Genomic DNA, 24,587 nt, shown 5'->3' with positions numbered 1-24,587 from the left:
GCGCAACATGTGTTTCCAGCGGTAGCAGGCTTTTTTTTGAACAATAGACAACGGAGGCGTGTTGCTGCCCGATTGCATCGGTTGGCTGCACACATTTTCATTATTCACCGCAAGGTATTGCTAAGCACTTTAGGACTGCGCCAGGACGGCGCCCTGTGCCTGGAGCATGTCCTTTGGCCCTGGGGTGAAGTGGCTTCGGCTGCGCGTGAGACAAAACCCTGGTAGTTTATCTAAGCGACACGGTTTTTGATAGACACACTTTGATGATCCTGTGCGGTTGTGATTGCGCGAGTGCGCGAGTGTTGCAAATGCTTGATTTCAGATTTCACCTTTTCGTTTATTTATTTCTCCCCCTTTTTCTCACTCTCTTACTTCACCGTCATCTGGAGTTTCACTCATGGTTAAGTATGGTTTATTTGGTTTATGGCGTTTAACGAGCCAAAGTGACTCAGACTGTGATGGACGCCGTAGTGGAGGGCCCCGGATAATTTCGACCACCCGGCGTTCTTTAACATGCACTGACACCGCACAGTACACAAGCCTCTAGCATTTGGCCTCCATCGAAATGCGACCGCAACTATTGTGTTTCCTCTTGATGTGTCTTTCTTTCCGCTTTCTTGGACAACAGCATCTTCGAGCCTTTCCAGGTGTGCTCGCACTAAACATCGGTGCTTTCTGCCTACGCAAGAATGTTGCGGATAATAAAGCGAGCGTTCAGTTCGTGATATTCTACGCAACCTTAGTGTAAGTACTCCTGTACATGCCATTTAATAGTTTGCAAAGGTGAGCCGAGTTCTTCAAAGTTCCCCCGTAACGAAACGTTTTTCAGAGAGGCATTTACTAGTACTTTTTCCTCAACGAAGTCACTTACATTTCTCTTTTGTTGGTAATTTAGAATCATTTGGTGGCGTCACCGACACGTGGATGCTACGCCGCACTTGTGAAGTCATGCTTTTCGGTGCCACGTTGGAGCTTTGGCGAAACCTTTACCTGGAAGGATGCATGTAGAATGCCCCTTGAAACAATAAAGTTGCATAATATACATAGCAGGAAGCATTATTTCGCCATATGAAGCAAGATTGCTTCGGAGAAAACTACGAAGCCTGCAAAGGACGACCCGGAAAGCGAGCGCCCTGTACTGCCAAAGCCGAGAGGAACGGGAGTTCCCTCAACGGAAATTTTGTGTGCCCTTGGAGGTCAACTGTATTTACGATGTCAACTTGTCAAGCGGCTGAGCTTAGCTGCGCACCGGCTACCAAGCGGAGGCGTCGGCTGAAGACGCTGTGTGAAGAACAAAAGCATAGTTTTTGCTATATACATACCATGTGGAGCTCACTCAATTATTCTTTTCGGGTAGTGCAAAGGAGGTTGAAAGTGGAAATGCCATGGACTTCACCAGAGAATGTCACAGACTCAAAAATAATATTGCATAATGTTACAACCTTTATTCAGGATAAATGAAATACCTATAGGTGGTAGCGACCAGTCATCAGAACTGCAGACAACAACGCTAGCACCCTGCCTGGAAAGAAAAGGTTCTGGTCTCAGCGAAAATATTCGAAATGTGGCACTCAGTCCTTATTCCATGTTTTATCTTCGTGTTTGACGATAGTTCCACTTCATTTGAGTGTCGCAGTAGAATTAATGAGTGCTCCCCACACGGGGGCGAAATCCTTTGCCCTAAGTACGCCATCCCCACTACCTTTATGTAGTACAGTCGCCGTCACACTTAACACGAATGCGCTTTAAGATTTCTTTTTTTATTTTTAGAGGATGTTGGGTGCATTGTTGTTTTCTGTTAAGCTTAGGGTCACAATGACACTAATTTAATTCCTTACACGTTAAAAGTATGGAAAGCAATGATCAGAGTTGCTTTCTCGAGCGCTACGTTAGAATCACGCGTAAAAAGGCAGCTTTCATCGACGCCGGCTCGGGTACTGTATTCCTTTTCTTTTTTTTTCGTAATACCGAAAAAAGAACGAACTTCACCAGACATTTCCGCTCATGCTGGGACAATGGAAAAGCATGTCAGAAACCGGCGAGCAGAAGTTGTTTACCATTCGTGAAAGGGCAGCTCAGCGTTGACAAGGATACTCTGCGGGATTCTCTTGTTTCCGAAAACCGATACAAGCTTATCCCCGTACGCTTTCAAGCCTCAGCCTGTACGCTTTTCAACAGCGTTCTTTGGCGGCCGCCTATCGAAGCGAAAATAGCGAGGCTAGCTTTGATCGATTTTCGACGTTACTTAGACTAGAAGTGCCACAAGGCAGCTGCATACAACCCTGGCTTCGGTAATTTTTGAAAATTGTTTTAAATCATTGTATTCTGACTGTAAACACACCTCGACGACTGACAGCCAAAACAACCTTTGGTTTGAGTGTGTTTAAGGTGATTATGTGCTGTGAAGTTCTCAAATAATACATTCACGCCTTATGTTTTGCTGCCACAAGCAGCATGTGTGCCACTCGTAAGCGAAAATAATTATGACAAAGTGCCTGGCCATAAAAAAATGTACAAAGGTCGCAGTCGCATGAAAGACAATAGAATATTCATGGACGGGAAATTGGAATCTGTCAACACACTGGAAAGTATCGGGGATTCGGCACATGATCAAAAATCATAACAAGGTACAGAAACATCGCTCAAAGAACAGAAAAATAAAACTATTTCTTGTTTTAGATCATTGCTACAATAGACAACAGTTGTTAAAAAAATGCTAAAAAAAAAATGTCTCTCCCGTACACGTCTAGTATATGGCTTATTTGTCCCTTAAACAAAACAGAGCATGTACGCCGTATGTACACAAATGGCATGTGTATTGTTGTTTATGTGTTTTGATGGGTGCCGGTAAGAGCTTCTGTGTAATCTGGTGATGACTTTTTTGCGCGTGACCAACGTGGTTGTTGACAACTTCGTGGACAAGGATCATTGTTTTTATCCGGGAAAGCAGGCTTTGAGCTGATGCATCTGTTACGAAGCTCATGGCATAACGTGTATGAAGCACACTGACGACTCGACATCAATGTTGCGAATATTTCAGCATCAACATACGTGGTGTTTACCACCCCGCCATTCGTTCTTCTAAGTATCCTCCATCCAACGCACCATCCATTCCTGTGTGCACAGCACTTCGAAGGTGTCCAAGCACACAGAAGCCAGAGACGACGCTAAACCCGTTGCAGCCAGAGTGTATATGAACACCTCAATCAATGGCGCGCACCGATGGTTTCAACTCACGCAATGGAGGTCGCACTGGCCAGGTTCGTGTCAGTGACCCGGTATTCGATCAAAAACGTCTGTGCGAACACGGTTATGCCCTTATTCGTTCTGCTTAAGGGATATTTCTGAGCGTACAATGTGCTTCACAAGAAGCGGAAAGTTGATCTAACCCGGTACAGCAAGCGATATGCCCAGAACTGAGAGTCGAGTAAAAGTATTTTATGTTCAGTGTGGGTTGTGCCCCTTTCGATATCGTTCAATGTGTCCCTTTCGTGAACATCGTGTGGCGCGTCTGTGCACTCTGTTTCACTGTGTTTAGTGCATTGTAAAATACGCGAGCATGTCGTTGAAAGAAGAAAAAAGAAAGAAGTGTTTCTTGTAGGAGTGGCCGCATAACAAATGCAGCCTGAAAGCACGAGCTGATGGGCGAGTTGGTTGTACATGATATGATTGAAACAGCGCAAGGCCGAAGGCCAAAAAAAGAGAGAGCAGAGGAAAGGAGGAAAAGGACAACACAGCGCTGAACTAGCAACTGACATTTATTTGGCACGCTGCGCGTATAAATACATTCAGGCACCAAAATAGAAAACAACGCATAGAGCAATTCATGCACCAGGATCCCTGCAAGCAAACACAAACTAAGAAGTGCGATTCAGGAAGCGAAGTTCTTTTTGTGATAAAGACACTGATGCAGCACTTACACATGTATCACCATACTTCTTGATATTCGAAGCCTCGATAATTTCCCGGCAAAGCTGGTCTTTGTTCCTAGCAACAACTCGGCAAAAATTAAACTGTGGGGTGCAATCACATTCACGGCAATGCATGCTAAGGTTACGAGACTCTTTGTTATCTACATTGTTGCGGTGCTGCCTGAGCCTATCATTTAAGCACTGTCCAGTCTGGCCAATATAAAACCTATTACAAGTGAGAGGAATGGAATACACGACATTTTTTTGACACTTCACAAATTTGCCTTGCGCTGTTTCAATCATATTATTAAATCCAGCCTGTCCCCGCTTCATGCTGCATGGCTCAAGGTAGCTAAAAGCAGTTTGTAAAAACGTGCGCTGAAGTAGTATACGTACAAAAATAACGGCAGACCATGACATACTCTCCCGCAATGTCGCACCAGTATACTCGTTCACTCTTATACGCACAGCTGTTTTTGCGTTGTCGCACTGATATACATCTATGCCAGTTTTAAGCCCTCAAAAACTCGAACAGAGCCAAGGATAAAGAAATGCCTTCGTATAAAAAGGTGGCGGTGATGCGTCGTCCTTCGTGAGGATGTATCCAATTGCGAGCTTTTCTCGGAAGATCGATTCACCATGAGCGACATTCGCTGTCCAGTCTGGACGCTCGGGTCGCCTGCAAGAAGTGTGGTGTATACGCGCAATTCTACAGTATACGCGAGCCAAACCTACACCCTCGTTCCCATGAATGACTCTCGCTCGACGAGCACCACTGCAAAAATAAAAAAACGAAAAGAAAGCTATGCGACACCTCGTTGAGTTGTAGCACCTCTCCAATCATATGAGTCCGTTTGCGCGCTGTACGTATACGTACAGCGCGCAAACGGACTGCATTCGTAAAGACAAGAGAGTGTCAGTCGAACTGAGACAGTGACGGGCAAGGCTTAGCCTCCAACCCTTTTTTCTCACTTGTCACTCACATTCAATGCCGGCGAATAGCGCACACGTCCGGCTGCGAAGAAGAAAAAAACTGCCAAGACAAAGATACTCAAATACACTCGTGTCCAGTACGTAAAAGCGGCCAGGAAGCAGCAACCATAATGAAGAACGCGATGCAACGACTGAACAAGCAGAGAAGTCAGTCTCAAGGATTTGCCCACTGCCGAGTCCCTAAGCGAGGACGTCACTGACTGCGAGACGGTTCTTTTACACTTCAGACCGACCCAGTACACGCGGGCGAACGAGTGTTCGCTTAGTGCAAGCGGGACTGCGCGATGGGTCGATCCTTCAGAGCTTCGGCACAGCAGTACCACGGGTCACCTTTTTTATTATTTCTGTTGAGTCGGTACGTGCACTCCGTCTCCAGGGCACACATGCTGCCAGCCGCAGCTTTCGGTCGTCGGGAGACAAGTGCGAACACGCAGCTGCCGCAACGGCAGCTGGCGATATTTTGTGCCCGCTTTGAACGGTGAGGGACGTTCTTCGGCCGCCTGCTGCTTGAGTGTATGTTTCTGCCCTGAAAATCAATGCACATATGGTACATTTCAGGTTGCTTCTGCAATACTGAATATTCGGAATCCCAAATTTCAAGGGTTTCTGCAGTGCTTCTTGTCTGTATTTCCTGGTACGGCTACAGGAGCCGAGAAAAGCATTGCTTGTATTGCACCTGCTTCAATTTCATTGTGCTGAAGAACGTCATCAAAGGTTTTCCTTTTATGGTTATCCAAAACGTGCATTACCACAAGGTGCTTCTCCGGTGGCTGCCTTCATTCCCTTCCTCGGGATGTATGTACTAGCACTGTGGATGGCTGTGGTAAATTCTTGCTGAAGCCATGAGCTAGTCATGGATTAATGATAGTACAATGCCTTAAACATAAGCAAGACGCTTGCCTTGTGTTCTTACCTGCTGGAAAATTGCACACTGGGTGAAACTATCACCATGAAGTATATAACATAAATTAATGATTGTAAAACGTCTTAAACATCAGCGAGACGCTTGTCTTGTATTCCGAACTGCAGGAAAAAAATGCACTGGGTGACAGTCACCGAAATGACTAGCCCTAATAAAAATTTCTATAGACAGTCCATAGACTGTCTATAGACTTCAGTCTATGAAGTCTATAGACTGTCTATAGACAAATCCTTTAGACTGGTCTATAGACAGTCTATAGATTTCTGGTCATACACTTTTAGTAGACTTGTCTATAGACAAATGTCTACTGAAAGTCTATAGGTCTATAGGAAGTCTATAGACACAGGTCTATAGACAGTCTATAGGCGATCTATAGACTTAAGGTCATACATTTCCTATAGAGCTGTCTATAGACCGTCTATAGACACTTGTCTATAGACGGACTATAGACGACCTATAGACTTATGGCCATATACTTCCTGTAGATTACTGTCTATAGGCAGTCTACAGACAAAAGTCTACTGGTCCAGTAGACATATGTCTACAGACTGTCTATAGACATTCCATAGGTGTGTGGCCTAGCAGTGCTATAGACCTTTGTCTATAGACAGTCTATAGACCTCTGTCTACTAAACTATTAGTAGACCATTATCTATAGACTGCCTATAGATTGTCCACAATCATTGGAAAAGGTCACCAGAAGAGTTCACACATGAAACAATCAATATACTTACAAATTGAGTTTATTTCCAAGCTATCCAGGCTGGGAATATGCATTACATGCACCATAAGAATGCACCACAGTAACATAAAAGTTGAAAGTAACAGTCCGGCTAGTTTCCTCAGAAGCATTCTTGTGGCCTGTTGTCTGCAGTAAATCATCCGGGCATGTTCACCTGTACAGCACAAAGGAAAAAAATAATATAAGAGGAACTGAAAAAAAAATTTCCATTCCATCTCTACACATGTGCTTTACAATGCAAGGCATATCCTGGCTATGCCATTCTAGAAAGGCAATCTTGGATCTTTTGGTTTGGTTTTATGGGGTTCAAATACCCAAGGCGACACAGGCTACGAGACGCTGAAGTGAAAGGCTGGGGAATAATTTCGGTCACCTATGCAGAGTACACAGGCCTTTAGCATTTTGCCTCTATTAAAATGCGACCGCCTAGGGCGGAATCGAACCTGCATCTTTCACGTCGCCATACGAACATGATAGCCACTGAGCTATCACGCCGGCTCAATCATTTCAGTAAATACACGACAGATTATAAGTGTCGTCATAAAGCATTGTAACAAAGACCCCTAATCCCTGGAGCACTCTACTCTGAATCCAGTACTGATATTGATTTCTGTATGGGAATACTGTTACAGCCAATACTGATCTCTTTATGGCAATCCTTTTACACTATTTGTAACAGAAGACTTCGAACAATTGTGCCACATATCTGCATTGACTCGCAAGGAGCTGTTAAGAATGCCACCTCCATAAAATACAGATTCAGTGGACCTTACAGAGGCATCCAAAAAGGAGAATATTGCAGCATTTATTCTTATAACCGGTATAGAAGAAGCGCTTCAGAATACCCAGCGTGAATTAAGCCTGGTAGACCCGGCCAAATTTTTAACTGGCTCGGGTGTTGCATCGCTAAATGCACCTTGTAAAAAAGGTGCCTTTCGGCTACACTGCTGGCATATTCATGCTGTAATTTAACGAGTGAAATGTCATTTCGTGGTACCTTTTTGTTCATATAATGTTTGAGTGCAGTACTTGCGTGTTTAGATCAACGTTATCAGAAACATTCGTCTGCCACTACGAACAGCTGAAAGAAGCGGCATACGCAGCAATGGATCTGGTCCATATGGCCTCATCCTCTGGGTAAAGTACCACTCCTTTCATGGTGGACAAGTCGTTTACCCAGATTAGTGGAAATGCGCCATCAGAACCATTGCTGCGTATTCCGCTTGTTTCGGCTCTTCGTAGCGGCAGACGATGAATATTTCTCATAACTTTGATCTAAACATGCAAGTACTCCACTCAAACATTATATTAACAAAAAGAAACTATGAAATGCCATCTCACGCGTCAAATTACAACATGAATATGCCAGCAGTGTGCCAAAAGGCACCTTTTTACAAGGTGAATTTAGCGATGCAACACCTAAGACAGTTAAAGATTTGGCCGAGTGTACGTAAGCCGATACTCAAACGGGCACAAGCTATACAAAACCAGCAGGCAGAAGCAGCCAGTTCACCACAGATTTGCGCCTATAACTTGAAGCACAAAGACGGAACAGCATACTCATACATCTGCGCGCGCTCTTAGAAACAAGCTGGTTGCAGCGTTTCCATGCTGCGCTCATTATTCAGAAAACTAATACAGCACACAAAGACTGCAGCTGCGCCGTTTCAAAAGCAGTCGCGAGGTTGAGACAGCAAATTACTGTCACGATAAAATACCGTCTGAATAAAGTTAAGAAGTGCTTGGGACTGGGCTAGTTGGAACATCGTTTCCTAAATGCTGCGCTGCTTAGTTGCACACGGACAAAGAAACTGGACAAACGCTGAGGTTAAGCGCAATCGCGCTTAACCTCAGCGTTTGTCCAGTTTCTTTGTCCGTGTGCAACTAAGCAGCGCAGCATTTAGGAAAAAACCGTCTGAAATTCGCTTAGTTTTTCCTTCAAGTGCAGCTCCAACAGCGCAGTAAAGAGGTGTGTTTCTTGCATGGAGGCAGCCTAACCCAACGCTGCTAGAAAAATCAGCGAAAGAATTGAACGTGCTCAAAGTAGGAAGTATTTCAATGAAACAATTAACGCCTTCAACAGGCGCAGCTATAATAACACGAGAGCTTAATTTAATTTTAGGCGCAAATAAGCGGCGAGTCACATCGGTGCTTTCGTAACGTAGCAGTCTGAAATCAGAAACACATACTTTGCCTCTCGCGCAAATGGTATTCTAGAAATCTGTGCACGCGTGAGCGGGATTCATGAACGAACCACTCGGAACGAAACGTAAGCCACCTCTTGTCGAGCCGACCTTTACCCAGCTTTCAAAATGAAGTGCCCGCAAGCCAGCGGCGGCGGCCAACGGCTCTGATGACAGACACGGACGAATCCATACGTGTGCAACGAAGGGGAGATGGGATGGAGCTCGTGGGTTCTTCACGGTGTTTGAGCACGCCGGCCATTCGCGCCGGCAACGAATTTTATTCACCCATCAGACTACAAGCATTCCTCCAGCGCCGCTTGAATACAACTTTGACAGACGTCTCGCGCTCCAGTCTATAGCGTTACAAGACACCTTTGCTGAAACGTCGGCGTCCATGCACGACGCGCACCGAGCGAGCGTCCATACGTAGCAAGCAATGCACACCTCAAAAAGAACAGCACTCCATGGTCCAGACAGGCGATAAAACAAAGATAAGAAAATAAATGTATTCCACCACTGAACGAGACTGTATGTAAGTACGTTTTCGGAGGTGCAAAGTAAATTGAGCTCACACGGCGCTAACTAACACACAGTTCCATTTCGGCCGTCATTCACAGGCTAAACGACATTTCTGGCCGCGCATCTACCTTGAAACACGAAAAATCTAGTAGACAGCTCGCGAGGAGCGGCTTATCATCAAGGGCATCGCACAGACTGCCTTTCCGCGCGTTAGTAAAGACAGCGGGACAGAGATAAGCGGCATTAGTCGAGAACCCGATGGCTTCCGCCTTAGAAACGAAGATAGGACGTTTGTAACTGCGCACATAATCTGTTCTGCACAAACAGCTCTGCTTAGAGTGGTTTAGGAGACCAAATGAATAAAATATAAACGTGTAGACTTACCGTAAGCGGACGATGAAGCTGGATTTTGAAGAAAACGTAATCCGCGAAAAACACGCCAACGCCATTGATGCAGCCACACACAGGGTTGTTTGCAGCCCGAATGATTTTCCGCCGTCTCGTGGTAAAATGGGTAAAACGTGAAACAGAAACCCATTTCACGGTCGTATCTTTATAGCTCGCACTCTTGCCGTGTGCAGCTTGATCTGATATCCAAGACCACAGAAGGCAATTGGTTTATAAGCTTAAATTCTTCGCTTACCCTCTAAAAATCTTATTGTTTTCGTGAAAACAGAATCGAAATCTAACTTCTTGTGGGTATATGCGCCGCATCTCCAACCGAATAGTATGTGGTACAATTCACAAATAATAATTATAAGGTTGCATAGCATAACGTCTTTTTTGAGTGTGTTCGTGTTTAGAAAACTGATATGCGCCACATCAGCGTGTCATCGGCTCCGAAGCAACAGGTGCAAGGGTAGGAACGAAAAAATACTGGCTTTGTGATTGTTGCGTCGCAGCACTTATTCACGTGAATACAAACTGCCAAGGTAGAAATGGCAGATGTTAATCGCACAGAGGACCAGGCTCTTTGAGATTAATCTAAGATGTTTCTAAGGGATGGGCGCTTCCTTCAATTCTCACACCCGTATTTCCCTCTTTATTTTCAGGACGTTTTAAAGATAAATGTAGAACCGTTGACGAAATGTTTCTGATTTCAGCGCGTTGGACACTAACGATCGAAAGATGGAATGGAATTGTGTAGAGCGATTCCTTTGAGGGACAGCGTATTCGTTTCATGTAGTACAGTTTGCGGGCGCCCTTACTTCAAGAACGGCTGCCTTTCCTCGGCTTACTTGTTAGCATTAAATATCTAATTGTATTGACAATATACGTCACGGTATAACGAAAGGAGCTTGTCAATGCTCCTAAAAACAATATACAGGAGGGTGTTGTAATGGCCTTACGCAATACTTTTTAATTTCCGTAATAGCGAAGGAGGTGGGGGACTCCCGACATAGTTGCGGTCACTGGATGCAGGTCCCCTCAGTGCAAAAAGAAATTGGCATTGTTCTGGACTTAGTCGAAAGTCGGTGTATCGAACATTGTTAGATAAAATTACGATTGTTATAGACTGGTCTATGGGCAGTAGACTATCTATAGTGTACAGTCTATAGACGAAAGGAAATTGAGGTAGTTGTAGACTGTAGTCTATAGAGAGTCTATAGACCGTCTATAGACGAAAAGAAATTGAGGCAGCTATAGACCTTGGTCTACGAGAGTCTATAGACCGTCTATAGACGAAAGGATATTGTGGCAGCTATAGACATTAGTCTATACACCGTCTATAGACGAAAGGAAATTGAAGCAGTTATAGACCTTAGTCTATAGAGAGTCTATAGACAAAAGAAAATTGAGGCAGCTATAGACCATCTATAGACGAAAGGAAACTGAAGCAGTTATAGACATTAGTCTATAGACAGTCTATAGACAAAAGGAAATTGAGGCAGCTATAGACCTTAGTCTATAGCGAGTCTATAGACCGTCTATAGACGAAAGGAAATTGAAGCAATTATAAACTTTAGTCTATAGACAGTCTATAGACAAAAGGAAATTGAGGCGGCTATAGACCGTCTATAGACGAAAGGAAATGGAGGTAGTTACAGACTTCAGTCTATAGAGAGTCTATAGACCGTCTATAGACAAAAGGAAATTGAGCCAGCTATAGACTTTAGTCTATAAAGTGTCTATAGACAAAAGGAAATTTGAGCCAGCTATAGACTTTAGTCTATAAAGTGTCTATAGACAGTCTATAGACAAAAGGAAATGGAGGTAGTTATAGACTTCAGTCTATAGAGAGTCTATAGACCGTCTATAGACAAAAGGAAATTGAGCCAGCTATAGACTTCAGTCTATAAAGTGTCTATAGACAAAAGGAAATTTGAGCCAGCTATAGACTTTAGTCTATAAAGTGTCTATAGACAGTCTATAGACAAAAGGAAATGGAGGTAGTTATAGACTTCAGTCTATAGAGAGTCTATAGACCGTCTATAGACAAAAGGAAATTGAGCCAGCTATAGACTTTAGTCTATAAAGTGTCTATAGACAGTCTATAGACGAAAGGAAATTGAGGCAGCTATAGACCTTAGTCTATAGAGGGTCTATAGACAGTCTATAGACGAAAGGAAATTGAGGCGGCTATAGACCTTAGTCTATAGAGAGTCTATAGACCGTCTATAGACAAATGGAAATTGAAGCAGCTATAGACTTTAGTCCATAGATTTTCTATATACTGTCTATAGACAAAAGGAAAAGTCTATAAGATGGCTATAGAGTCTATAAAAAGTCTATAGAAAGTCTATAGACCATTTTTATAAGGGAGGTCCAACTGGAACAGTCCAGATCTTTTTATCACTGCATCGCGCCAAGTCGTTAGCTCTGTTCCCGCAATTTTCTGGCTGTTCCAGCACATCATTTCAATAGAACCGAATGAGCCAGCCCTACCACTGCCACCGTGCAAAACGCAGCAAGATGCAAAGAGCGCGCACCGGAGGCCGCCACGGAAGGCAGAAAGAAGCAGCGAGCCCAGGAAGCGAAAGCCCCCCGACCCTACCAAGATGCTATCAGGGTCAAACGAAGCATACACGCGCGGCAGCGCTATTGCCGATCGCGTATACTACGTACACGAGGCGAACGCTCCGTTCTTTCAGTGCCGCCGTTGAATTGAAGATCTGCTGGCGCAGCGGACTGCCGTTTTCGACGCGCCATTGCCGCGTACCCTGTATAGGACCTGCGGCGTGAGCAGCCCGTTTCGTTTATTTTCTTTTCCACCCCGCGCTCGTCGCTACATAAAGCGAGATGGTGAGGCGAAAAAAGATGGAAAAAGAAACCGAACCATTAAGCATATTGCAATACGCCCGAAGAGCCGCCCAGGAGGGTGTAGAGCGAGGAGTGATGCGAAGGGAGCGCCTTGGCATCGAATGCGATGCAGCCGCACTCCGTCACGATAAAACCGAGCAGTGCTGTAGGAGCTAGAGTCGGCCTACAGGTAATCAGGAACCAAATTCAGAGTGCTCTTCTCAGGTATACCAGTGACTCGTTATTGGCAGGCGGTGGTTGAGAACAGGATAATCACTGCAGCCTACGATACCGACAGCCAAGGCACTGACCAATCACAAACCGCTCTCCTGTACAACCAGGTATTCTTATGAACCCATGGTGACACCTCTACAGCTTCACTCTGCTGCACAGATTTAGTAATCCTTAGTCGTGAGGAAGGAGGTATGGGTACACGTTCGTGGCGCGTTGCGCGCCGGCGCTCTACCGAAGATCGGTGCATACTGGCCTCCGTACTAAAGGAAAGCCACGGAGTGAATTCGTTTATGCAAGTGCACCGCCTGATGCTGCCTCGGCTTGTGCGTTCGTTTAAAAAAGAAAAAAGTCTAACCGTAGTATACCTAGGTAGTTCACAGAAGCAAAAAAAAAAACAGGAAAGATAGGTAAAGAACTTGCGGCGGCTGACGGTACTCCCCGCAGCGTTATCTGGAGTCCAGGTCCCTCGAGGATACGCCCGCCGAGTGATAAGAGCACACAGCGCTCGCGTCGAGTTCCAATCGATGCCGGGGCATGCACTACAGAGCTGTACGAGTACAATGAAAAATGCATAATAGTGTGTGAAAGTCTGCACGGACGTTCTTCGGTCTTGTTCGCCGAGCCGAGGTTACTAATGTTGCGTACTCTGTCCTTATTCAATCCCATTATTTTACCTTTTCATTAGCCCCGATCTGTGAGTGGCGAAGAGGATCTTTTCGTATTGCGTTATGCTCTTCCCATCAACGGACACGGACCGCATCTGCGTTCCACCCGTATTCTGGTTATTTGCATGCGATTGGCGTATGCGCTCATACATTTCTCTACACTATTGGTTCATATTTAGTTGCGTAATCAAGAGTCAGCGCCGATATGCTGTGCCTGCGTTGGATACCTCAAGGCCTAGGCGGTGCTCTCTCGAGGGATTGCAAACTTGCGGAGGTAATTTGTGAGTTCATCATTTTAAAACGATGGTTTCAAACCAATGCTCCAGCAGCAAGTAGCACGAAAGGGGGCGGGGGGGGGGGGGGGGGGGGGGCTGCAACTTAGTAATCCTGATGTAATAACAGTGAAAATTCATTATGTTGCTCAAAGCGATAAGTTCTCAGGAACAATCGAAGCACACATATCCAGCAAGCCGTCTACTTGCTCGGCAGACACCGGCATCATTCAACCGAGCGAAGTTTCGAAAATTGGTACAAGGTGATTATTTTATGCGTGGATGGCAGTTTTCTACAAATGAAGTATTCAGCAATGCGAGATAACACGCAAAGAAGAAACAAAAGCATGCTATCGGCCACGAGCAAGGATTCTGTTGCAATTCTTGTTGAAATGCGGTTGAAAGAGCGACTGACGCATTTGAAATATTTTTTTCAATACAGCGAAACAGGAACAAAAGCTGCGAAAACAAAATGCTGCATGGAAGAAAATGGTTCCTTAAAGACAGCCAAAATATTATTTCACAGGTTGCATGGTAGTGATCAGGCCTAAGTTGAAAAAAAAAAAAAAGTCTGCACTACTGAACAAGCCCAAGGTATCGCTGGTGACTCACAAGGGAGCATAGCTTCGACATGTAATTGGCAGATCGACTGGAATAATGTATACAAAAAACCAAGCAGAGCAGTGCTACTATATTTGTTGTCTGCTGTCTGCGCTCCTGGCATTTGAGGAGGGAACGGGTATCGTACTTTGACATTGGCGTCTGACAGCGTCTGAGCAATTTTTCTGGATTTTTGTTTGAAGGGTAACGCAGCTTTCAATGGCGAAACGAAAAAATTTGGTTTTCAAAAGAGTCACCGTATCCGCTCTTATGGCTCATTTTTAGTGCTATATCGAAGTTTCATTCCTGATATCTACCGGGAAGTACTCAAAAAGAATTGTTTTGTGAACCTTGAAACGCTCGAAATATACGCATTTTTTGCTTGAAGCGAGCTTGAAGCTGCGGGACCCGGCCTAGGCTCCTGCGGGCATGTTCAGCAGGGTTCAGCTTAAGCTAAGGACAACGCAGCTAGCTATGGAAAGAAAAATGATGGACGTAACGTTATGGGATCGGAAGCAGGCGAAGTGGGTGAGGGAACAAACGCTGGTTAATGACATCCTAGTCGAAATCAAGAGGAAGAAATGGGCTTGGGCAGGGCATGTAATGCGAAGGCAAGATAACCGCTGGTCCTAAAGGGTAACGGAGTGGATTCCAAGAAAAGGCAAGGGTTGCAGGGGGCGGCAGAAAGTTATGTGGGCGGGTGAGATTAGGAAGTTTGCGGGGATACGGTGGCCGCAGCTGGCGAAGGACAGGGTTAATTGGAGAGACATGGCAGAGGCATTTGTCCTGCAGTGGGCGTAGTCAGGCTGATGATGATGATGATGATGATGATGATGATGATGAGGACTTCTAATGCTTCGTTGTATAATCGAGTTAAGTACGCTTGTGGGTTTTTGACCACGAAGCTGTCGACAAGGATGAAAAGGGGCGATGATCTGGGCGACAAAAAAAAAAAAAGAAACAAGTAACTATAGGGTCCGTATTTCGTTACCTTTCGTTTAGTTTTCGTTATGAGCTCAGTCGTGACGAAGAAAACAGGATGTGGAGAAGCAGTTCATCGCTCAGCCACCACACAGTTTGTTTCTCTACACGGAAGTTGCATGTCGAATACACTTTTTCATGCTCCCTCATTCGTTGGCGTCGGTGCCGGTGCGCAACTGCAGCGTGGGCGTGGGGTGCGTTTACACCAGTAAGTGGCAGCAAGGACGCGTTTCTGCTACTAGCAGCGTGACGTCATTCGCCACGGCCTACGTCACCGGAAGCAGCGATCGATGCAATATGGCCAAATGGAAGGAAAACGAAACGAAATATTACAAAATAAGGCCACAGTATTCTTTTCGTTTTCTTTAGGTTTGCTGCTGCTTTGAGGAAAATACGAACACAGTGCGTGAATTTCATGACCTGTCAACAAAAAGTTATGGGAAATTAAAGAATAAAGAATCTTGACACTGAAAACCACAGGAATTTTCGCTGAAGCAAAAGACGAGAGAGATTTGAATAGATCTTTTTGTTCACTCACTTTGCACAGTGTTATAAAATGGAACGCGCGTGCTCGGCAACGCGGAACTATTAAACACGACAAACCTAATGACACTTTCTTGTGGTTCAGCAGCAGCAGCGAGGAACGTTTCTCAAAGGTCCTGTAGGGCGTGAAACTAAGGGGACTTTCTAGATGTGTGAATGCTGACGATAAATGGCGTTCCGCAGTAGCCTGTTACATCCTGACTGAAAATATTGCGTTCTTCTCGGCCTACGTCATAAAATTAGCTGGCAGGATGCTTCATCGACCGCCGTCTCTCTGCCTCTCCCGTAACCAAGAGTAGAGTAAGCATGAAATGCAGGACGATGCAGAAGCGTGCGCGGACAGGACGAGAGGCAGGCCTGACAAGAATGTATAAGCAGCGCGTTCGAAACTGTCAATGCGCGAAGAGGCGAAAGCGTTTTCCGCACCACTCTGCCTATGTGACACTGGTGACGTCACCACTTGATTACGTCACCCATAATTGATGACGAAGTAACGACAAATCACTAATTAGTGACTATTTACTGCTTAATGACTTAATATTAACTGCTAATTAATTACGCTTAAGCTTCCCCTTTAGGAGTGGAACGCGACAGCGTGTTGTAGCGCTGCCAGGCAGTCCACGGAACGCCAACACCCGTTCGGCGCGATGCCTTGCCCTTTGAACGCGACGCTTTTTGAGGAGAGGCAATTACGTTGTAATTCTCTGTCGTCTCGGTGGACACCCGAACCGCACCGAACAGGAAGGGAGGAACACCACCACCCGTTCGGCGCGAAGCTATCGGCCCTTGTATGCCGGTCCTGTAGGAGGGCCTGCAGAGTCTCGTTAAATCTCGTTAAATCTCATACGGTGCCCGGATGTTCTCGTTTCAGTGCCCGGATAAGTGGAATTTAGTGCCCGGATGTTGGCTATCGGTCTCGGCGTGACGTCACCACACTGCCGACAACGCAAGCTAAAAGCATTTCATGCTTAAAAACAAAGCACCTGATAATATGAGGCACAAAGCAGTATTTCAATGGGTAACCAATTAAGAAAATATACGAGGGCGTGATGAGATGGCACGATGAGGAAGCGAGCTGGCACAGAACGGGAGAACAATAGCGCCAAAAGTGTGACATCACTGAAAAAAAGATTAATGGAAAGAACGGTATATTGCGCTACATGTCGCTGAAAACACGCCTTAGTTTTCGATATTTAGCAATGGTGGACTCAGTAACGATATGGCAAACTATATATTAATGCGATAGCATTAGAAGACCGATCGGGGAAAAAAGCGGGGGCCGTCCGTCACATTGTTCTCGTTCACTGAAGGGAAGTGACGTCACTTGCCCGGATGTTACGTCACTTCAGGTAAAGGCATCAATAACCTGTAATGCTATCGCATTGCCATATTATAAGGTAATTAGGCGTCCCTGTGAATTTTTGCATTCGGTGACCGCGTGCATCGGGAATGACATTGGACGCTTCCCTTTTTCTCTTTTTTTTTCTGAGTGGCTGCGGTGAGGAAAGGGTGCTTTGGGTGGGTAGAGGGGTCTCACACATAAATCTTCAAAAAGGAATGAATGGCGCAAAAATTACAAAAGAAAATGATCGGACATTTACCGTTGCGTTGAAGCGAATTTCGACAAAGCTAAGGTGACGCACAATTTTTATACCTGTCGAAATGTTCAGTAACTCTGGGTAAGGATCTGCGATGTACTTTGCGTTTATGATGCTGCACTCGTATTAGCAGCATAATTGAGCGCCTTGTGACGTAACGAGTGACGTCATTGTGTCCGTACCAATCTGTCACATTCGGGCCAATCAATGTGGCGCGTTGTAGTGACGTCATACCTGAAGTCGCTCCATCGTAACATGTTGCACCTGGTGTGTTACAGCAGCGACACCAACGCTGCAAAAACGGGAAACATGGCTTTAACAGCTGTCGCTGTGAAATTGCAAGGCCAGCAAGCTTGCGGCGGCGTGACGTCTGCAGTAGTTGAGCACGTGTTTTTAAAGCGGTGACGCTGGTGTTACGTTTGTGAACCGAACATACCGCGCATGTTTGGAGAAATTCAATGCTATTCTTGACGTAAACCTGCCTCTCATCCCAGATGGCAGAGGCGCGTTCTGCTTTTGGCCTCATTAACTTGGTGAAGGCTCGTAGTATACGTAAGTGGACGCAAGCGTGCTTCAGACAAAAGAAAGATACATAGAAAACAATGAAAGGTTATTAAAAAATGAATAAAAGACAAAGAAATGCCTTGCAGGTGGTGCATAAGCGATGAAGGACAAATATTTTATGGGAAAGTGAGGAAAGGTAACAAATAATTTCCTTTGAGCGGCGGCATAAATAACAATCATCTGAGAGAGATAGCACACAAATCCCTCTGGCATAGTCTGTGTATTAATGGCAGTCGGTAAAGCCCAACAAAGACAAAACAAATGGGAAGCGGCAAGTAGCGTTAAATAATGTCCCAAAATACGCGGCAAGGTATTTCTCAATTTATGCTCCAATGAAAACAGTGGAGAGGAACCACTCTGGTGGACTACGTTCGCCTTGAACAGTTGGAAATTAGCTTGAAAAAAAATGTAAAACAAAGCAATGTTAAGGAGGCACGTTCTAGTATATGCGTCGCTTGTCTGGGAGGTGTTCTTGTTTTTCCCTCTAACGAATAAATCGAAAAGGAAGCAGCCAACCAAGAGCGTTTCCAGCGCTAAAAAAAGATTCATTTTTTTCTACAACGTGTTTAAAGTTTCGCGACGTCTACGCAAGTCCGTGCGTCTGTTTTATTGCCAATAGAACACACTGGTAGGCATTAATATTTAAGTTCTATTCCATCGCTTATCCACCGTGCCTTGAATATTTTATAAGAAGCTGTGTTCTGAAGCGAAACGTCTAATGAAAAGCTACAAGAAGGGACTCAGATATTTCCGTAATATATGTCCGAAAACGCACTTTAGTTTATTATATTAAATGGTATGGTATGCAATAAACAGAAAATGCTTTCTTGGGCGTGTGCCTCCTTGAATGTTTATCAGGGATTCAACAAACATCGACGTATCTTGAAGGCAGGCTTAAAACATCATTAATGTGTCGAAGATGCAGCGCTGAATAGCAAGCTGTGGCAAAAGCTCCGGTCATTGCATTTCGCGGGAAGGATTTTTAAAGCGCCGCAGATAAAAAAAAAAGATTGCGTATGCACGACGCGTAAACCATTTTATCCAGTGGATACAGTGTTCTGTCTAGGTTCTAGAAAATACCTCCGCTAACTGACCCCTTAAGCCTGTCTTCGATGTGCAGGCATTTCGTGTACTGCGAAAAGGGTGGTCTCACGTGAGCCCATGTGATTTTGACGCAGCGACGCAGGTCCTTGGGCCGCGCCTCTCTTACCTCTGTCTGGGGAAATAAAGATCAAGGTGACTGAGTGTCGTGTCCGGTCGCTGTGTTGAATGCAGCGAAAGACGCACACGGTACTTTTAGACTTCGTTTATTTAAAGCAGATGAGGGTGCGACCAGCGTCGACCGAGGCAGGAGCCGAACTGGCTGCCCGAAGAAAGGAGGGAGCTGAGAAGCGTCCACGGGAGGGAGTGGCTTCCCAGAACAGGAGGAGGGTGCGGGGGCGCACCGTGGGGGGGGGCATCTGGTGACAGCGTGCGACGAGGGGCAAGCGGTCGTTAGGAGGAGGATTGAGTGGTCGTTAGGAGGAGGATGCGAACTGTCGTTAGGAGGGGAATGCGATGGTCGTTAGGAGGGGGCGCACACACACAAAAGCAATATGGGGACACAACACTTCCTTCCCCCTTAGAAAGTTGCCTGGTATCGTGCAGGGGGTCGGCCGGCGCTCACGCGTGGAGGCGCGCTGGCTTTGTGCGCTCGGGGGAGAAACACTTGTAGGCTGGCTGTTGTTCGCTGTGTCTCCTAGGTCTGTCCTGGGCGAAGTCTCTTCTTCCGGGAAGAGGTGCCAGGCTATGTGGGAAAATGGTGCACGTGTTCTCTCCGCTGGCGGACAGCTCTCAGACGGCGTCGTAAATCTACGCAGCTGGTTGAGATGTCGGCGTGCTACTGTGCCATGTATGTTGACGAGCCAAGAGCGCAGGCCTATGCGTCTGACAATTGTAGCTTCCTCCCAGCGTGGCTTTTTCAGAAACTGTCGGGCGAGGACGCGCTGCCCCTCATTAAGCGTGCCGCAGCGCGGAATTGCTTTTTCTTCCCGGAACGTCTCTGCCTTTGGCTCGGGGAGGATGGCTGTGAGCTGGGTTCGCATTTCACGCTCGAACATCATTTTCGAGGGGGTCTCGCCTGTTGTGCTCTGAACCGTCGTGTGCTGCTTGAAGAGAAAGCGCGCAAGGCGGCGCTGCAGCGAGCCTGTCTGATCTCTTTCAAGGGCGCGTTTTAGCTCGGCTACGTAGCGCTCGGCTTGTCCGTTTGTCGCTGGGTGGTAGGGGGCCGATGTAACTGATGAGATCCCGTTGTCGCGATAAAACTTGAGGATCTCCGCAGACACAAACGGTGTTCCGTTGTCCGACACTACCTTGCGCGGCAGGCCGAACGTTGCAAATAGTGATCGGAGGTTGTCAATGACTGCTGCCGAAGTCGTCTGTCCCATTTGCCTTATCTCAAGCCACTTTGTGTAGGCATCTACGACCACAAGGAAAGTGCAGCCCTCAATTGGTCCTGCAAAATCAATGTGCAGTGTGTGCCATGGTGTGTCTGGCTTTTCCCATTCTGGGACAGGAGCTTTCGGCGGGGCGCTCCGGCTGCTCTGGCAAGGCTTGCATTCTCGCACCACTGTTTCGATGTCGTTGTCAATGCCAGGCCACCACATGTAGCTTCTGGCACACTTTTTCATTGCAACGATGCCCCGATGTCCGGCGTGGATGAGAGACATAGCTTGTGCGCGTAGTTCTCTCGGCATCACAACTCGGGACCCAAATATGATGCAGCCGCGATGGGTGCTCAACTCTGTAGCTCGCCTGCGGTAAGCGTCGAAGTTGTCCCCTTTGAGTTTATGCACGTTGCCTTGTTGAACAGCTGTGTAAACTAGCCGGAGAGCTGCGCACTTCTGCGTAGATGCTGCAACTGTGCCTGCTGTAAGCGGAGGTTCTGGCAGTGCTTCGAACATCAGAACGTCTCCTGGTGGAAATGGTTCGTCAACAGTTGCGTCTAGTGGCAGACGGCTTAGCGCATCGGCGTTTTGATGTTTACCAACCATGTTCTGGCTCGGCGTCTGGTGTATGCCGCATATCATCACGCCTAGTGGAGAAAACCAGTTTCTCCCTAGAAGGCTTGATCCTGTGCCCTTCACAACAAGCAGAGGTAGCGTATGGGTCTGGCCGTTGTAGTTAACCTGCACGTTGGCAGAGCCCAATAGTGGCAGATTCTGTCCTGACCACGTTCGCAGGTGCGTGTCGTCTTGTTGCAGGGCGGGTGCGTCAGATGGCCATGAAGTTCGGAACGTGTCCTCACTGATCAGAGTACAGGCTGCGCCGGAGTCCACCTCGAACTTAATCAGCTGGTGATGTACGCTTACTTCTGTAAAAATCTTCGGTCGCGTGCCGAGATTCATGGTGTTCAGGTCGTACAACACAGATGGTGTTGCTGATGTTGTTCCATGGAGATCAGATAGCGGCGTATTCTCTGAGGCGTTGACGCTGTGATTAGGCTGGGAAGGTGACTTTATCTTGGCAAGTCTCCGTTTCGTAATGCATGCTCTTTCGATATGCCCTCGCTTGTGGCAAAAATTACACGTGGCTGACTGGAATCGACATCCCTGGGGGTTGTGTTGGTCGTCACACCGCCAGCAGCGTTGTGCCTTTTTGACCGATTTTACAACAACAGAAGGCTTGCGCACCTGGTTGCTTGTCTGGTGTACCGGCTCGGTGTTCCGGCGAATCCCTCTCTGCTGGTGACCGGCGCTCTCCGCTCGAACGGCGATGTCGTAAGCTTTGCTGAATGTGAGGTCCTTCTCAGCGAACAGGCGCTGCTGCAGTGACTCGTCACTCAGTCCGCACACAAATCTGTCGCGTAACATCACGTCCAAGGGAAGCATGGTGGTGTTAGCAGAAGAAGCTGCGTCTCCCTCCTGCCCGGTAGCTGTTGTCGACAGCGTTCCAAATTTGCAGTCGGCAGCGAGCTTCTTGAGCGCGGCTACGTAGGCGCTCACAGTTTCTCCTCCCAGTTGATCTCGTCGTTGGAAGCGAGCCCGGCTGTAGACCTCGGATGGCCTTGGGTCGTAGTGCTTTTGCAGCGCTTTTACGATGTCGTCGTAAGACACTGCCGCTGGTGTGCTTGGCTGAATAAGGGCGCAGACAGTATCGTAGGTCTGCTCCCCGCACAGCGTCAGCAGGTTGGCCCTCTTCAAGGCTGGGTCTGTGATGTTGTTAGCTTCAAAGTAGAACTGAAGGCGTCCAACCCACGATGACCACGATGAGCCGTTGAATTCTGGTATCTGATTGGGAAACCCTCGCGTAGCCATGGCTTGTCAATAGCGTTGCGTAGCGCGGGTCGAATCCACTTTCTCGTCGCCACTGTCGTGTCCGGTCGCTGTGTTGAATGCAGCGAAAGACGCACACGGTACTTTTAGACTTCGTTTATTTAAAGCCGATGAGGGTGCGACCAGCGTCGACCGAGGCAGGAGCCGAACTGGCTGCCCGAAGAAAGGAGGGAGCTGAGAAGCGTCCACGGGAGGGAGTGGCTTCCCAGAACAGGAGGAGGGTGCGGGGGCGCACCGTGGGGGGGGGCATCTGGTGACAGCGTGCGACGAGGGGCAAGCGGTCGTTAGGAGGAGGATTGAGTGGTCGTTAGGAGGAGGATGCGAACTGTCGTTAGGAGGGGAATGCGATGGTCGTTAGGAGGGGGCGCACACACACAAAAGCAATATGGGGACACAACACTGAGCCGACATCTGCACCTCTCAGGATCCTAAACACTTCCTGACCATTTATCTATGCGCTGCGTCTCAAATTCACCTTTTATTTTTGTTATCAAAGCTGTCCGGTAGCTGCAGTGTTGTTAGGAGTTTTTACTACTCAGCTGCAGGGTGGGAAGAGGGATTTCTGTTTTATTAAATGTAGAGACCTTTTGGTGCTTTCTTTTTTTAGAAATGGCATTCGCGCATATCTGCCTCTATGAAAGTGAGAAATAAAGCTAAACAAACTGATACACGACCTGTACCGTCAAAGCTATGCAATATGTCAGTCATTATATTGGCGATGGAAAGTAAAGAGAGCAGATCTGAAGTCTAGACGCAATGTTTCAGACGTAGCAGGTCCATCGCCCACGGGATTTTACACGGCCGCTGTCGTTCACCAGGAAATGCACGTTGATGGACTCTCTTTTCGAGCCCCGAATTCAATGCGAGCCGAGGAAGTAGCGATAGCGCTTGCTGCCGCCCACGCCAATTCGAGAATCATCATTACGGACTCCCGAAAAGCATGTGATCATTACTTGGCAGGGGAGATCTCCCCCTTAGCTGCTTGTATTCTAAGACGGACTGCCACTGATCCAACACCCAAAAGAATCACTTGGGCTCCTGGCCACCAGGGCTTACGAGGTAATGAGGCCGCTGACGCGGCTGCCCGAGCGCTTACTCACCGGGCTCCTCATCCCAGCTCTTCTGGCTCAGAGGCTAACCAGCCGCTGCTGCGATTCAGGGAAATTATAACGCATTATAGCGACATCCACCGCCTTTTCCCGGCCCCTGCAAAGGGGCTGAGTAAGATGGAGGAGCGAACTTTAAGGCGCCTGCAGACAGGTACTCTACTCTGTCCTGCTATCTTAAAGCATTACGATCCTAACACGGATGGGCGATGCCCGCACTGTGGGGAGACCTGTGACATCTTCCACATGGTGTGGGCATGTACTCAAAATCCCCACCTCCCCCCTTCCCCTACCCCTTCCAGAGAGGTATGGGAGACTGCCCTCCTCAACTGCTCCTCGCTTGAGTCCCAAAGGGCTCTGGTGAAACGGGCGAGAGACGGGGCATTGTCATGCGGTGTCCCGGACTAGGGACGCCGACCATGTAGCGGGGCCACTCTGTGGCTCCCAAACTCTATTTCAGTAATTAAAAGTTTTCACCACCACCACCACCACTAGTGACATAAATGTGCTTGGTTATCAGCATATTCACGAAATTTCTTAATTATATTCAACTATGTATTACAGATGGGCACCTGCAGTCATCTGTGGAACCCATGGATGGTCATTTTCTGCAAAAGCGGCAAGATTGCCTTACGAAGTTACGCTTAGTTGCAAGACAGCACCATAGCAGAGACTGGGATCCAAATCTGCGAGCCCACAATCAAACGAATGCCGCTTTATGCCCTCGAAACTATTGAATGTATAGGAAAAATCTACCGCCCGTAGAAGGACCGCTTCGTGCCAGAAGCATGGGCAAAGTAACCGCGTTTCGCTACGCAACTTTTGCAAACTGATTTAAAGCGCATAGAGAGCATTAGAAATTATGTGTATATCTTTGAAAATTTATTGGAGGTTTATTTTTCGCCTTGTTAAACAAGTTACCTTGTCCCCACCATACTGTAAAGTGGTCCCGCTTTGTTTACTACACGAGTTCATTCTCTACTCTCCCAGTCATGGTCGCCTCATCGCTATGATCAGGGCCGTTGCGCCCTCAAGACGAATTCTTACCGAAGTCGCATAGGGAACTTTAAGGGTGAATTTCGGTGGAGGGTATTCTAAATTTACACTCCAAAGGATTTAGAGAACATTGCCCTTTAAGGAAAAAGGAAAAGCTGTTGCAATTTCTTCAAGTGAAATTTCTAGTTTCATTGGATAGGTA

The 24,587-nt window shown here is 46.8% G+C and overlaps 1 long non-coding RNA gene across 1 annotated transcript; it reads right to left on the bottom strand.

Moving 5' to 3' along the window:
- Nucleotides 1-6,551: 6,551 nt before the first annotated feature.
- LOC149341573 (uncharacterized) lies at nucleotides 6,552-9,733 on the bottom strand. The gene is made up of 2 exons (XR_016282641.1): nucleotides 9,658-9,733; nucleotides 6,552-6,722 (listed from the first exon to the last, which is right to left on the bottom strand). It is a non-coding gene; the product is annotated as an uncharacterized LOC149341573 (long non-coding RNA).
- Nucleotides 9,734-24,587: the final 14,854 nt, after the last annotated feature.

This window comes from Amblyomma mixtum, chromosome 5 (genome assembly GCF_055824585.1).
Source record: "Amblyomma mixtum isolate Tamu chromosome 5, ASM5582458v1, whole genome shotgun sequence".
Lineage (NCBI taxonomy): Eukaryota > Metazoa > Arthropoda > Arachnida > Ixodida > Ixodidae > Amblyomma > Amblyomma mixtum.
Note: the sequence above shows the minus strand (reverse complement) of the source record. Positions and strands in the feature narration are given on the sequence as shown.